The sequence below is a fragment of the Hemicordylus capensis genome, chromosome 16 (assembly GCF_027244095.1).
Source record: "Hemicordylus capensis ecotype Gifberg chromosome 16, rHemCap1.1.pri, whole genome shotgun sequence".
Classification (NCBI taxonomy): domain Eukaryota; kingdom Metazoa; phylum Chordata; class Lepidosauria; order Squamata; family Cordylidae; genus Hemicordylus; species Hemicordylus capensis.
Window position 1 is genome coordinate 12,875,153 of NC_069672.1, and position 14,943 is coordinate 12,890,095.

Here is a 14,943-nt window from a genome sequence, read left to right on the forward strand (position 1 = left end):
ACTCCTGGTCCATCTAGCTCATTATTGTCTACATAGACTGGCAGCGGCTTCTCCCAGGTTGCAGGCAGGAATCTCTCTCAGCCCTATCTTGGAGATGCTGACAGGGAGGGAATTTAGAGCCTAGATGCTCTTCCCAGAACGGCTCCATCCCCTAAACGGGGGAATATGTGCTCACACTTCTAGTCTCCCATTCATATGCAACCAGGGCAGACCCTGCTTAGCTAAGGGGACAAGTCATGCTTGCTACCACCAGACCAGCTCTCCTCTCTCACAAGTGGCTGGGAGTTGTGGTCCATCCACATCTGGGAAGCCACATTTGTGGCACCCTGGATTAAAGGCCCAACTGGATGTGATGCAATCAGAGCTCCTGACCTCTTTTTCTTCCCAAAGAAGCAGTCACATGCACGGCAGACAGAAGTTCAATGGGTGCAGTGTTTCAAGTTTCCCCTTTATTTTCCTCTTAACCGTCGTGCTGCAGGCAGAAGTTCAACAGGTGCAGTGCTCCCTGGCACCATTGCTCGCCTTTCGCAGCCCTGTATTCCCAAGGCAGTTCAGCAGGGTGCATGGATGTGTCTCACCGCAAAGCTCCACCCAAGCAGTAGGCACCTCGCCTGGGTCGTCCCTGCAAGAAGGCGTAACTAATTGCATTGTTAATTGGAGTTCTGCGGGAAGGCTGCAGGCAAGCCGGGCGTTGTCACAGGCCCTGGTGCCGTTCCTGCTATGGGCTGCACGGCCTTGCCTAATCACCCTGCAATTACTGTGGCTGTCTCGTGGCATCCAGTAGCCCGCAACCAGGGTGGGAAAGTTACTGAGTTACTCATTTGCACCTCCCTTTTCAAACAGTGGTATGTTGACAGCTGCCATCTTCGCTTTGGTACTGAGCCTGGCTCTCCACCTCTGTTCCGGCCCTGAGCTGGAAAGCAAAGATGTAACTCAGCCCTATTCCTTTACACTGAGCACAGGAGTGTGGAGGATGCTACCTTTGGGAGGCCACTCTAGCCAACTCTTTTCTGTCCTGGAGGACAGAAGTAGTTTCCCTCCGCGGCGTCTCCTGTGCCTTAACCTCTTAACCCAGGGGTTCTCAGATTTGAGTCCCCAGATGTTGCTGGACTACAACTCCCATCATTTCCATGCCACAGCAGGAATCTCGGATTCTTCTTGGGCCACCAATTGACATCGGTAATCTTGGCATGGATTCGCACAATCACACTAATGCTGGTTACCAATGGTAAACCTAGATTCCAATGATTGTGTGAACCAGGCCTCTCCGAATACAGAATCAGTGGCAAATGCAGTACTAATCACAATAAGAAAAGCAGACCTCTATAATAAAGAGGTCTAGAGAAAGAAAGTTTAGGAACATAGGCCTTATACTGAGTCCAACCCTCTGTCCCCCTAGCTCAGTATTGTCTACACTGACTGGCAGCAGCTCTCCAAGGTTTCGGGCAGGAGTCTTTCCCAGCCCTACCTGGAGATACTGCCAGGGATTGAACCTGGGACCTTCTGACCGCCAAGCAGATGTCCGGCCCCTGAACGGCAACTTCTTGTCAACTCAAGAAGATTTCTTTTGTGAAACTTGGTTCTCTGGCAAACAATACCGGGAAGGAAAGGGGAAGTTGCTATTGTCTTTATTCCAAGGTTAATCCTGGGAGTTTGTACGCTAACACCTTGGCACCAAGAAGAAGCTGCCTTCTTACTGTGGCAAGGAGGAGAGAACAACCCTCTGGAGCAAAGGCAGTCACGAACTGCTTTAAAAAAAACCAGACACACACACCCAGTTCGGTGTCTTCTTATTTTCTCATGCTGTGCCAGGCCCACACTGGCAGCTCCAGGACTACCGGGACAGAGGAGCGTCTATCTGGGGGTGAGCTACTGGATCAAGGCGCTCCACACATCTTCCAGGGCATGCATTTCCAGACAACCTGCGTTCCAGACCCTCTTGGCATTTATCCACCCTCTTGCTGTGTGTAGCCATCAGTTTTCTTTTGGTCGACTCAAGCCTCCTTGGCAGTCTTTCCCAGTCCATAGGAACATAGGAAGCTGCCATAGACTGAGTCAGACCCTTGGTCTATCTAGCTCAGTATTGTTTTCACAGACTGGCAGCGGCTTCTCCAAGGTTGCAGGCAGGAGTCTCTCTCAGCCTTATCTTGGAAATGCTGCCAGGGAGGGAACTTGGAACCTAGATGCTCTTCTCAGAGTGGTTCCATCCACATCTTCCAGTGCTCACATTTCTTGTCTCCCATTCATATGCAACCAGGGTGGACCCTGCTTAGCTAAGGGGTCAAGTCATGCTTGCTACCACAAGACCAGCTCTCCTCAACTTTTGTAATTTCTTCATCAGTAATATTAAACGCTCCCAGAACGCTGTCGGCAGGGAGGGTCCACTAGGCTGAGCCCCCAAGTATCAGTGACAAACCTCAGCCCAAGTAGCATAGGAACATGGGAAGCTGCCATATACGGAGTCAGACCCTTGGTCCATCTAGCTCAGTATGGTCTACACTGACTGGCAGTGGCTTCTCCAAGGTTTCAGGCAGGAGTCTTTCCCAGCCCTACCTGGAGATGCTGCCAGGGATTGAAACTGGGACCACCTGCATGCAAAGCAGATGCTGCCTGATGAATCAGGCTATTGGTCCATCCAGCTCAGTATTGTCAACACTGACTGGCAGCTGATTAAAAGCCAAAACAGTTAAATTAGCAATCCTACACACAAGGTAAATTAAACTCTAGATATATTGCTGGTAAGGAACCTCTCCCAAAGGGTGGAGGGTGTGGCTTGTGGTGGGATTTTATTAACCCAGTCAGCTCGGAGGGGCAAACAGTTGCCAGTGGCGCTTATCAGGATGATTAACTGAAGTGCTACACAATTAACTTTTTCACTGCTTGCAGCCTCTAATCTACCCGGCATAACTCAGAAGGGTGACAGATTGGCTGTTTATTTGTCCAGGTTACTAAAGGAATGGGGGTGGGGGGAGAGGAACAGCCCTCCCCACAATTTACGGCCGGGCTCTGTGACAGGTTCAGAAACAGAGGTGCTTGGCGGCGGTAGGCTGAAGCATCAGGGACAGGCCTATAGAGGGGCCCTGTCTGCACAGACTGGCAGCGGCTTCTCCAAGGTCACAGGCAGGAGACTTTTCCAGCCCTAGCTGAGGATGCTGCCGGGGAAGGAACTTGGAGCCTTCTGCATGCAAGCATGAAGATGCTCTTCCGCTGGCCCCATCCCCTAAGAGGAAGATCTCACAGCGCTCACTTGTAGTCTCCCATCCAAATGCAAACCAGGGCAGACCCTGCTTAGCAAAGGGGACAATTCATGCTCACGACTACGGGTCCAGGTCTCCTCCCTGAGACAAGCTCTGCTCTCGGAAAGTGCACCCAGTCTTGGCGGTTCAATAAGGATGCCTGTATGGGGCATGTGCTTCAAACCTGTATTTGTCTCAGGAACATAAGAACAGCCCTGCTGGATCAGGCTCAAGGCCCATCTAGTCCAGCATCCTGTTTCACACCGTCGTCCTGGTTCACACAAGGCTTGTTCACACAGTCATTTTAATATAGCTTCAATGCGGGTTACCAACATTAGTGTGATCGTGTGAACTCATTGCCAAGGTTGGGATCTTGGGCCATAAACCGCTTTGGCATGGGTTCAGACAATCACTTAAGTGTTAGTAATCCACATGGAACCTGGATTCAAATGACTGTGCGAACAAGCCTATTATCTAGGTTTAATGTGGGTTACTGATGTAAGCGTGATTGTGATTTACTGCCCAAAATGAACCTGAGATTTCCCCTCTTGTAGGAAAGATAGCAGAGTTTAATTTTGAGAGAGGGAGGGAGGACAAGCCAAGCTTTAGGGCAAGCCAACCTGAAGCTTGCCTGGAAGCCGTGCCTCTGATTAGGATGCCAGTTACCACATCACAGGCGTGTGGGAAATGGCTGTGTGACAAGCACCCAGATCTGTTTCCTGGCAAGGCACAATGCCGCAGCTGGAAATATCACATATAGGACCAGGAGTGCAGGCAGTGTAGGAGGATAACCTCGTCGCCTCCCTCAGTCATGGCCAAGGGGAGGGGTTTGATCTTATCTGGTGCGAATGCGCAAGGTTGCGCAGGTTGGTTTTTTTTTTTGGGGGGGGGTTTGGACAGTGGTGCATGCAAAACGTGGAAGCATGTTCCAGCCCGCAAGGTGGCTTCACTTTCCAATTTATTATTAGCACCCAACATTGTACAAGCAAGCAAACGGAAGCACCCAGTTTCACCTTCTTGCAGACACTGGGTGAATAACATTTTGGAAAATGTAACCAGAGAAATGGTCCGAGATGGGGCCCAACTTCCTAGAGATGCATAATTAAATAGCAAGTTCCCCTTCTATCTTCATTTACATATATGAACATTCTCTTCTGTCCTTTCCCCCTTTCAGTGTCTTCTCCTTTTCCTTCTCCTCTGTGGTAAACCATATAAATATGTTAAATAATGCAGTTGATAACAAAACTTGGAGAAATAGAAGTAAGGCCAAACGTGCTTCTCACTTCCCTGAAAAGACAGAATGTTCTTACTGTCCGTTTCCCAATCTTTTCTTATCCAGGAACACTCAAAGGCAAGGGAGATCCCAAAGTTTCTCATGATGAATGCATTTCATTTCACTGAGTGCTGGTGAGTTATTTGAATTTTCCCCCCTCCTTCTTCTTGTTTTGGTTTTGATGAATGTCTGTATGTGACTTTGTTGCTTTTTCCTGCACTAATATCAACAAATATAAGGTGTTTTCAAACAAACACACAAGTTGCCAAGAAGTGCAAGAGACCCTGAAGCTTCATAGCAGGCAAAGGCAGGTCTGCAAAGAGGAAACCTTGGGGCGATACCTTGGGGCGATACTAATCTTGGGGCGCTATACTCCCACACACCCTCAATATGAATACATTGCGGGGGGCAGGTTTATGGGGCTCCTGGGAAACTTGTCCCACTTCGCACCCTCGAGAAGTAGCAAAGGGATTGGCTCTGGAATCACCCGGGAGCACAAGGATTTTGGTCCAAATATCCGAGCTGGAAGAAGATTGAGTCAGGGCTCAAATTAATCCAGGGCTTGGCCTTCCTTAGAAGACCGTTGTTCTCCAGGAAGCCAAAGATGGCGGCCACAGTGAGAACCCATCCAGTAACAGGGAGGTTTCAGGCTATTTAAACAAAGCCATTCAGACCATATTTGTTTGTTTTTGCATCCCTATCCCCTCCCTTCTTCCAAGGAGCCCTGAGCAGTGTACACAGTTATGTTTATCCTCACAACAAGCCTGTGAGGAAGCTTAGGCAGAGGGAGATGTGGCTGGCCCAGATCCACCGAATGAGCTTCATGGCCGAGCAGGGATTTGAACCCGGGTCTCCCCGGTCCTGGTCCAAGACTCTAACCAAGTTGTGGGCAAACCTGGCGCTCCAGATGTTTTAGGCCTACAATTCCCATCATCCCCAGCCACTGAGGATGATGGGAGCTGTAGTCCCCAAACATCTGGAGGGCCAAGTTTGCCCATGCAAGATGCCGGCTCAGTCACGGTTATGCCGAGATCCAGCCCCTTTATCAGAGCTAGCAATGCCCCCACATCTAAAGTCAACCCTCTTGACTGCAGTTCTTCGTTGGTTGCTTTGAGTTTTTAGCTGGAACACAAGTTTGTTTTACCTTGCCTGCTGCCGCCCCCTTTCCCTCTCTCTCAACTCAGCCCCCGCCCCCCACAATTTCAGAGCACTCAAAGGACCCCATGGCTTTCCCCCCATTTGTGGGCACACTTTAATCTCAGCCACAGCGGCCTCCTGCCACGTCCTCGAGCCATAAGACAAAGAGGCGTTTAGGCTAATAGAGTTGCCAGCCCGAGCAAGGCCAAGGCAAGCCGCTCAGCGGTGAGCACACAGAATTGAACGCTTGGACGTTCCCCCCGCCCCGCCACGTCTGTCCCCAAAACCAATATTGACCCGAGCCCCCCGCGTGGCGGCTTTTAGAGAGGTTTCAGCACACAAATCAAAACTTTCCACAGAGACGCCCGCCCAGGGGGTTGCGTCTGAGGGGAGGCGAAGACAATACCTCTGCCGGGATGGGGCCAGGCCGGCCCCACTGGGATGACGGCAAAGGAGCCCCACTTTCCCCGGAGGGCGTCCAAGAGAAAATGCCCCCCTCCGCGGCCTAAAAGCCGGGCCCAACCTGCCCCGAATCGTGGGGCCACGTGAGGAGGTGGAAGACGGTTGCGTTTCTCCTCAAGCCGCCGTCTCGACAGAACTGGAGGAGAGCGTTTTGGGTGTTGAGAAAATAAAGGGTTTTTTTCCCTTGCCCTTAAGAAGCAGCCGCTTATGTTCCATTAAGAAGCCCTAATGGGGCCTGGAGCTTGGGCCAAGTGGAGGAGAAAGAGGCAGGGTCATGCCAGAACAATGTCTTGTTGACATCACTTGAAGGAGCGATTCATGAAGTGGCAAGTGGCTGAAATCGCCCCCCTCGACTATCAAAGAAGACTCTGAACTCTTCTTTCTGTCCCCGCCCGCCTCGCCGCTCCTGTGCCCCTTCTCAGCCGCCATTTCCATGAGGCGCATCGTTAGAGGAGGCTAGTAGGGGAGGGTGGCGGCCATTTTGCCTCCCGCTCCGTCACCTGCTGAGGGGAGCAGCAGCCACCTTCTTTCTGTGAGGTGGGAGTGTGAGGCAAGGTGGGGCTGAGCCTGGGGGACAGCAAGGTTGGGGGTGAGGGGGGGAGAAAGCTTTGGGGGGCAGGAACTGGCTCGCCCGCCTCATTAGTGGTCACGTGACATCATTATCTCACATTAGCGCCACTCTTGCCACAGTAATTGGGAAGCCTCCGGAATGGCCTAGGTGACCTTTAATTATCGTGGCGGGCTTTTTCAACCCCTCGGATGGGTTTTTTCTTCCCTCCCCCCTGGTTGCCTCGGCACAAGGCCTTATTAAAATGCCAACATGGGGGAAAGTGCCAGGCCCACGCGGAGAACTTCTGAAGGAAACTGATACAAAGGCAAGGTGGATTAACCATCGCCGGTGACTCCCATGTCTGTGGCTTCCTCCGCCACAATCCATCGCCTGACCTTCACCCGCGAGCAAGCGGGTGGGGAATTGCCTCCAGCTGACCCACTGCTGGGTTGATTAGCTGGGCCGAGATACCCCGCCGGAATGGTCCCTCCACCAGCTCTGAATGCCTCCCCATTGAACTCTATGGGGGGAAATTTTTACCCGACCCCTCTGGGTAAAAGTAATGAGCAGCGCCCAACGCAGCAGATGGGAGCAGCCAATGATGAGAAGATGGCTTTTATTTTCCATCGGCAAATGGAGGGTGGATCTCTTTGGAAATCCTTCAGAATGGAGCGTTGGGGAAAGAGCGAATGGAGCTGAACACAAGGAAGCAATTTCTGAGAAACGTCAGGCTGTTTTAGGCCCCTGACTGATCAGGAGGGATAACACGGTGGAGTTAATGGCCTGCAGTCTAACCTCGGTGTCATCCAACTTTCCTCTAATAACCGCAGCTGAGGAAATATCCATTCTCCAACTGCTTTAACCATGATAGTTTTCTTCCCAAGGAACCCGGAGCTCTAAAATATCTCCGTGTGGGGTTTTTGGGGGGGGGTTTTTGGTAAGCAAAGCCAGCGGAAATAAGAACATCTGTCAGGTTTTTAGATGCATCCGGAAGTTTTCATTTATGCCGTTAAATGCAGGACTTCAGACTCCTACCAACATTATTTATTTTATTATTATTATTATTATTATTATTATTATTATTATTATTATTATTATTATCAACAACAAAAAACAGTCATGAGGGAATTCTGGATCAAGGACTGTGCAAGCGGGAGATTAACCCCACCTATGCTGTTTTCCTGCCAGGTATCCCCTGAATGGTTGACCCAAATATCTCCCACAAAGGTATTGGCTTCAGACAGCAACTTTGGGACAAATAGCAGCTTGGAAGAGGGAGATCTTTGGTGGGCGTTGTTGGGGCAGGGCATAGGAACATAGGAAGCTGCTGTCTACTGAGTCAGACCGTTGGTCCATCCGGCTCAGAATTGTCCACACAGACTGGCAGCAGCTCTCCAAGGTCTTGGGCCCAAGAGTCTCTCCCAGCCCTACCGGGAGATGCTGCAGGGACTGAACCTTCTGCATCCAAAGCAGATTCTCTACCACTATGGGCCCATTGCCACCCCCTGCACCCCGCCTCTCCCTGCCTCATGGAAAGGCCGCCCTTCTTTCTGTGTCATGTGGGGCCAGGCCCTTATCTGTCTCCTCTCCTGCAGTACTGGGCTAATGACCCTCCCCTACCGTACAAAGCAAGCGTTTATTAATATCACCGTCTTTGCTCCCTGTTCTGGCATTTCCGGGGTTAAACCAGCCTCTTATTTTTATTTTGGTTTTACACTGCTGCTTTAATTCGAGCCAGATTGAGTTTCAGGAGGCGGCAGCAGCTGCCTTCGCCGGGAAATTCTCCTCCTTGCTCTTGTGGGCATGTGTGAGAAGTTGAGGAGGGGGTTTGCCAGGGGCTTCTGGGTGTGCGTGTGCTGTGATCACGCCAAGCGGACCTTTTCCTCTCAGTTGCACTTTGAAGCCGGAGACCAAAGGTGGGCGGAGGCGGGGGGGCAGGCGGGGAGACCAGCACAGCGCCCGGCCTGTCGCCAGTCAGAATCCCAGCCCCGATGCCGGCTCTTTTCCCGCCCGGAATGCCATTCTTCTTGGCAGCCCTCGACGGGAGTGGCAGGAGAGCGGAGAGGTGTGGGTGGGCAAGCAGGGAAAGGAGCCTGGCATGTGGAATGATGGGATCCCGCAGATGTGGAACAGAATTTTTTTCGCCCAGGTGGGGGGCGGCGGTTATGGGAGAAGGAGGGGTTGCTTCGGCCTACCGGGAAATGAATCAGCTGTGCAGGAAGAGAGAGAACACTGCCTTGCCTCGTGCATGGACGGCAGTCAGCCCAAGGCGGCCCTCTGGGGCCATCTGTGTGGCCCTCGGGTTGTAGAGAGGAGCTAAGCTCTGGGGAGAGCGAGAAGGTTCTGCAGCTCAGTGGTGCTGGAGCAGCTGGTGGTTTGCAGGTTCTGGGTTCAGTCCCAGGCGGCATCTCCAGGTAGGGCTGGGGAAGACCCCTGCCTGGGACCCTGAAGGGGGCTGCTGCCGGTCAGTGTTGACAACACTGAGCCGGATGCACCAAGGGCCTGACTCAATGGGAGGCACCTTCGGACGTTGCTTAGGAAGCATCCATCGCTTAGTGGCAGAGCATCTGCTTTGAATGCCGAAGGTTCCTGGTTCAATCTTCGGCAGCGTCTCCGGGGACTTTTATGCCCAGCAGGTTTTACCGCGAGTTTATGGGGAGGCTTTACCGCGAATTCGAAGTTGTCCCAAAAAAGCCATTGCAAATAGTGGGGTTGTTTTATTTTTTTTAACCCCAGATATAAATTGGGCTACACTCTACCGTGCAGTGAAAAGCCTGAATTGTGTGTGAACTGCTCCCCAGTCACTCGCAGGGACTTCGGGGTAAATCTAGCCGATATGTGAACACACTCCCTCCATTCCAGAGGAGATGTGAATTTATTTATTTATTTATTTATTTAAAATATTTCTGCCCCGCCCCTCCAGTGCAGTACTGCTCGGGGCAGCTCACAACAATAAGATAGACACAGATACAATAAAAGTAATAAAATTAACTTTTTTAAAAAAAGTCAGATTGAAAACCACAATTATTAGGTTCAAATTAAAACTGAAAATTCTAAAAAAGCTAAAGAAGCTAAAGAAGCTACCAGATATAACAAAACAATCATGGAGCATTAAAAAGCCTCCTTAAAAGGGTGTGTTTTGAGACGTTTTTTAAAAAAACACTGAGAGAGGGAGCAGAGCGAAGCTCTTCAGGGAGGGCGTTCCAAAGCCGAGGGGGCCACAACCAAAAAGGCCCCGAGTTAAAGGGCTTCAAAAGCCCCATGTGAGAGACTTGCAGGTCGGGCTGGGAAAGAACTTTGCCTGAAACTGCCCAGCTGCTGCCAGCCAGTGACTGAGCTGGGAAAGAATCCTGTCTGGAAACCTGCAGAGCTGACAGTCCGTGTAGAGAGCTAGATGGGCGAATGGCCTGACTCAGTAGACGGTCCAGGGGCTGGTCTGTGCTCCATACCTGTTACGGCATTTCTCCCAGGGGGTTGCCAGCACCGCTGGACTCTTTGAGAAGAGCTCAAATGTTTCTGTGTAGTCTTCCCTGGCAAGCAAGAAGAACACAGAAGCTGCCCACCTTGGTTCTAGGGTCTCATCTTTCTCTCTGGCCTCGAGTGACACCTAGTGGCTAAAAAACAACTGGCAAAGTTGGGTGATGTGATGCCACAAGCAGGCATCACATGAAGCCATCTGTACTCAGAGGTAAAGGGCTTCTGAACATGCAGGCTCCATTTAGCTACCGTGCCAGCTTCATTCTGTTACCATGCCCAGATAAACATCTGAGGGCCAGTGCAAATGTAATCAAGCAGGCAGGAAAGGGTTGTCATTCCCATGAGCGTGATTCAGTACATCTGGAAGGGTCCACCCAGCCTCAGCGGCACTAGGGTTGCCAACGTTTCATTGCCAGAATGAGGGACACAAGTTTTTTTTGGGGGGGGGGCTGGTGGTTTATGCAGTGGTCATCAATAATGCCAGCATTGTTATTTTTCAGAACATATTCAAGTGATACCACTTTCCCACCAAAAACTTCTCAAAATAAGAAGCCACCAAAATGAGGGACAAATACTGTCCCTATAGGGACCAACATTTCACCCCTGAAAGGAGCGACGTCCTGTGTCATGAGGGACAGTTGGCAACCTTCAGCAGCACCCCAAGGGCAGAAGGGACATGCCTATGAATAAACCCCTCCCCCCCAATCCAAGTGAATGGGGAGGAGAGGAGAGCTAATCCTGCAGTCGTTGTGGGCAGGAATTATCCCCTTTGCTAAGCCAGTCCCTGCCCTGGTTTGGATGGGTGACCACATGTGAGCACTGTCAGATATTCCCCTTGGGCTATGGGGAAGCCGAGCATTTGCTTTGAGCGCAGAAGGTCCCGGGTTCACTGACTCCCTGGCAGCATCTCCCAGTAGGGCTGGAATTAGGAAAGCCGCTGAGAAGGAAACCTTGTTCCCTGACAGCTGCATACAGCAGAATTTCGCGGGTTTTTAGTGGGGTGGGTTTAGCTCTTGCCTATGCCAGCCCTGGTTGAATGAATGCACCACTGAGAGACCCTAAAGGCCAAGCGGAAGACAGATCACCCTGGAGAGCATCTATCTTTGGGGTCGCTAAGAGTCGACACACCGACTTGATGGCACTTAATCTATCTATCTATCTATCTATCTATCTATCTATCTATCTATCTATCTATCTATCTATCTATGCCAGCAAAACCAATCAATGCCAGCAAAAATCAATCAATCAATGCCAGCAAAACGATGCTCCTGACAAAAGGAATCTCAGTTGGAGTGGGTGCTGCGAGAAAAATGTGAAGGTGAACCAATGCCCCCCGCCTCCGCCCAGATTCTTCTTCAGAGAGGCAGGAGGGAGAGAGCAAAAACTGTTAAAGGGGAACTAAAAACTGTTAAAGGGGCCCTCTCTTCCTGGGGGCCCAGCGACATTTGTCTCTCCCTTCTTTCTTTAGTTGTAGCGCTCCTATCCCAAACGTCTAGTGCTTGGTGCCAGAGCAGAACCATTATAACCAATGCTGCTTTCCTGCAGCACGACCAGCAGATGGCAGTTTTCAGCCACGTTTCAGCCCTGGGCGCCACGACCCACAATCTACAGGCGTCAGCCTTTTGAGAGTGTAACACACAGGGGGCTAGCCACCTAATGGCGCAGAGGGGAAATGACTTGACTAGCAAGCCAGAGGTTGCCAGTTCAAATCCCCGCTGGTACCTCTATCGGGCAGCAGCGATATAGGAAGATGCTGAAAGGCATCATCTCACACTGCGCAGGAGGAGGCAATGATAAACCCCTCCTGTATTCTGCCAAAGACCGGTGGTCCCCACGAGTCGACACCGACTCGACGGCACACTTCCAACACACAGGGGGCTCCAGCATTCTTAGCCAGTGTCTAAAAACTGTTAAAGAGAGCACTGAATAAAGAAGGGGGGAAGAGAATCCCACCGTTATGGGGGATGAAATGTTTTGAGACAGGTTTCAAATCCCACAGCATACACACTTTGTTTTATAGTCCCAGCCTTGCTTCTGCTTCAAACCAATGATAGTGCAGGTTTTTGACACCATGGAAGATATTCTGGGCAGTTTAGTGGAGGCTAATGTGGGCAGAAAGAGGCATGCCTCCTCCCGCTCCCTTTCAGGCAGGGGGAAGTAATCTTGCCCCAGCCGACATTTCTAGGAATCTTTGTGGGACTTAAGACGGCAGGCCGTGTGGAAATCTGGTGTGGTTGTGTGGCATTGTGGGTTTTGCTGTGCAGCTTTAGCAAACATTTCCCGTTTGGGGGGATTGCAGCCGGCAAGAGTTATCTTCCTTGCGTCTAGACAAGCCGTTTGCAGATTCCCCCCCCGCACTCAGCCCTTTTAGCCAGAGGGAAGTTTCCTATCCCCCGCCTCCACCCCCAAAGCAGGAAGTAGGATAGTGGGTGAAATGAATTGGCCCACGCCACCATCCCATGCACGACGGACGGGCAACGGCTTCCCTTTTTACTCCATAAGCTCACATGATGGAGGCAGAAAGTCAGAGTCTGAATATTCTTGTGAGTCTTTTCTGTCAGTCTAAAAGACCATCCAGCATTTAGGTTCCACGGAGACCAGCCAAGTGAGGAGGAGAGCCGGTCTTGTGATAGCGAGCATGAATCCTCCCCCCCCACCCTGTGCTGCACAGGATCCATCCTGGTTTACATTTGGATGGGTGACTACATGTGAGCACTATAAGATACTGTATTTCCCTTAGGAGATGGGGCCGCAGCAAAGTGTTAAAGCATCTGCTGACATGTAGAAGGTCCTCGGGTACAATCCCTGGGAGAAACTCCTGCCTGAAACCTTGGGGAAGCTGCTGCCAGTCAGTGTAGACAATACTAAGCTGTATGGAACAAGAGTCTGACTCAGGCTGGCAGCTTCTTATGTTCTTCTGGAGAATCCCTAGCTCAGTGCTAAAGCATTTGCTGACATGTAGAAGGTCCTGGGTACTATCCCTGGGAGCATCTCCAGGTAGGGCTGGGAGAAACTCCTGCCTGAAACCTTAGAGAGCTGCTGCCAGTCTGGGCAGACAATAATGAGCTAGAGAGATCAATGACCTAAGGGAGCTTCCTGTTGTATGTAGCTGATGATGCTGGGGAAGCCACAAGCATGAGACAGAGGCAGCAGCCTTCACCCAGCAACTTGCCCCCAAGCAACTGGTCTTCAGAGGTAGAATGCTCTTGAACATGGGGTTTCCTTGTCTCGTGTGACTAATAGTCATTGAATCTTTGTGAATCTCCTAATTCCCTTTTAAGGGCACTTAGCTCAGTTCCTGTGGCAGCAACTACACTTCAAGCCAGAGTCCAGAGTGCCGTTGTAGCCCTGCCCTCCCTCTTCTGCCCACCCACTCTGTGCTGAGATTAAATTGATTGGGACAAAGTTGGTCGAGATGTCATGGGAGCCGTGGGGCACAGGCCCCCAGTGGATGGCTCAGAGCCCCCGATCTCATTATCCTCCTCCTCCATGACCTCTTCCATGAAATGCAGCAGTGGAGGCACAGAGCACAGGAGAGCGCTCCTGTCCCAGGGATGGGCAGACCTGGCGCTCTAGCTGCTGCTGAACTACAACTCCCATCATCCCCAGACACGGGAGTTGCAGCAGTTCAAGAACAGCTGGAGGACCAAGTTGGACCTCTCCCTGCGAGCCTCACCTTGCTAGGGTTGCTGTATCCAAGCTTCCCAAATCTGGCGGCCTAATTTGCATATCATGCAAATCTGCATATCATGCAAATTATGCGGCAACTAATTTGCATTTTATTTATTTATTTATTTGACAGATTTGTAGGCTCCACCCTCCTTCTCTGCCCTCCCATGTGATCAGATCCAGAGTGCAATCCGGGCAGTGCATTTGAAATCCGTGTAAATCCGGGTGGAATTTAGCAGCTGGGGGGAGGAGCCAAAATCCGGGGGGGCTACCCTAAATTCCAGGGGCCATGGAAACCCTTCACTTAGCCCTCAGGCATGCTATCAAGCAGAAAGCGAATTCTTTGGTGTGCCTGTGGGAGGGCTCCTTGCCCGGAGTGGCTTGCTATTCCTGGACGGGCCCTTTGCATTTATAGAATTTCATGTGACAGGCTCAGGAAGGGAGGTTATTTTCAGCCTGCAGAACCTGCCTCTTCCGAGTCGCCCTGCCTGCACTGCCAGTGCCAAGGGTACCGGGTTCAGCACCATGCCACGCTGGGAGAACTTTGCTGTGCTCTCCCCGGCGTGGCCCTGGCATCAGGGCAGGCTGTTGGCAAGGTAGGATCTGCAGCAAAAACCCCTCCCTTTTCTGTTTGCATCTGCTCTCCTCGGAAGGAGCGGCCGTTTTTTGTGATTTAGTCTGCGAGCCAGTGTGGGGTGGTTGGTACCATGGGCGGGGGACGAATGCTCATGTTGATTTTCTTCCGCTGGCCTTGTGGTAGAAAGCATGACATGTCCTTTTGCTAAGCAGAGTTTGCCCTGGTTGCATTTGAATGGGAAACTAGAGGTGTGAGCACTGTAAAGTATTCCCCTTAGGGGATGGAGCCGCTCTGGGAAGAACCTCTAGGTTCCAAGTTCCCTCCCTGGCAGCATCTCCAAGATAGGGCTGGGAGAGATTGCTTCTGCCTGCAACCTTGGAGAAGCCACTGCCAGTCTGTGAAGACAATACTGAACTAGATGGAACAAGGGTCTCAACTCAGCATATAGGAGCTTCCTGTGATCCTGTGACAACAAGGTCTATGCCCCTAGAGATGGCAAAGAGGCAATTTGCTTTGCAAAACATTCAGCGTTGGGTATGTCGCGAAGAGCATGTTAGTAAAG

At 51.2% G+C, this 14,943-nt stretch overlaps 1 protein-coding gene across 1 annotated transcript in view; it reads left to right on the forward strand.

Annotated features, from left to right (window-relative positions):
• PERM1 (PPARGC1 and ESRR induced regulator, muscle 1) overlaps positions 1-14,943 on the forward strand; it is a 72,391-nt gene that overhangs the window by 47,139 nt on the left and 10,309 nt on the right. The window contains exon 5 of the mRNA XM_053280818.1: positions 4,576-4,643. The gene's annotated coding sequence lies outside the window, so the exon portion shown is untranslated. The remainder of the gene's footprint in view (positions 1-4,575; positions 4,644-14,943) is intronic.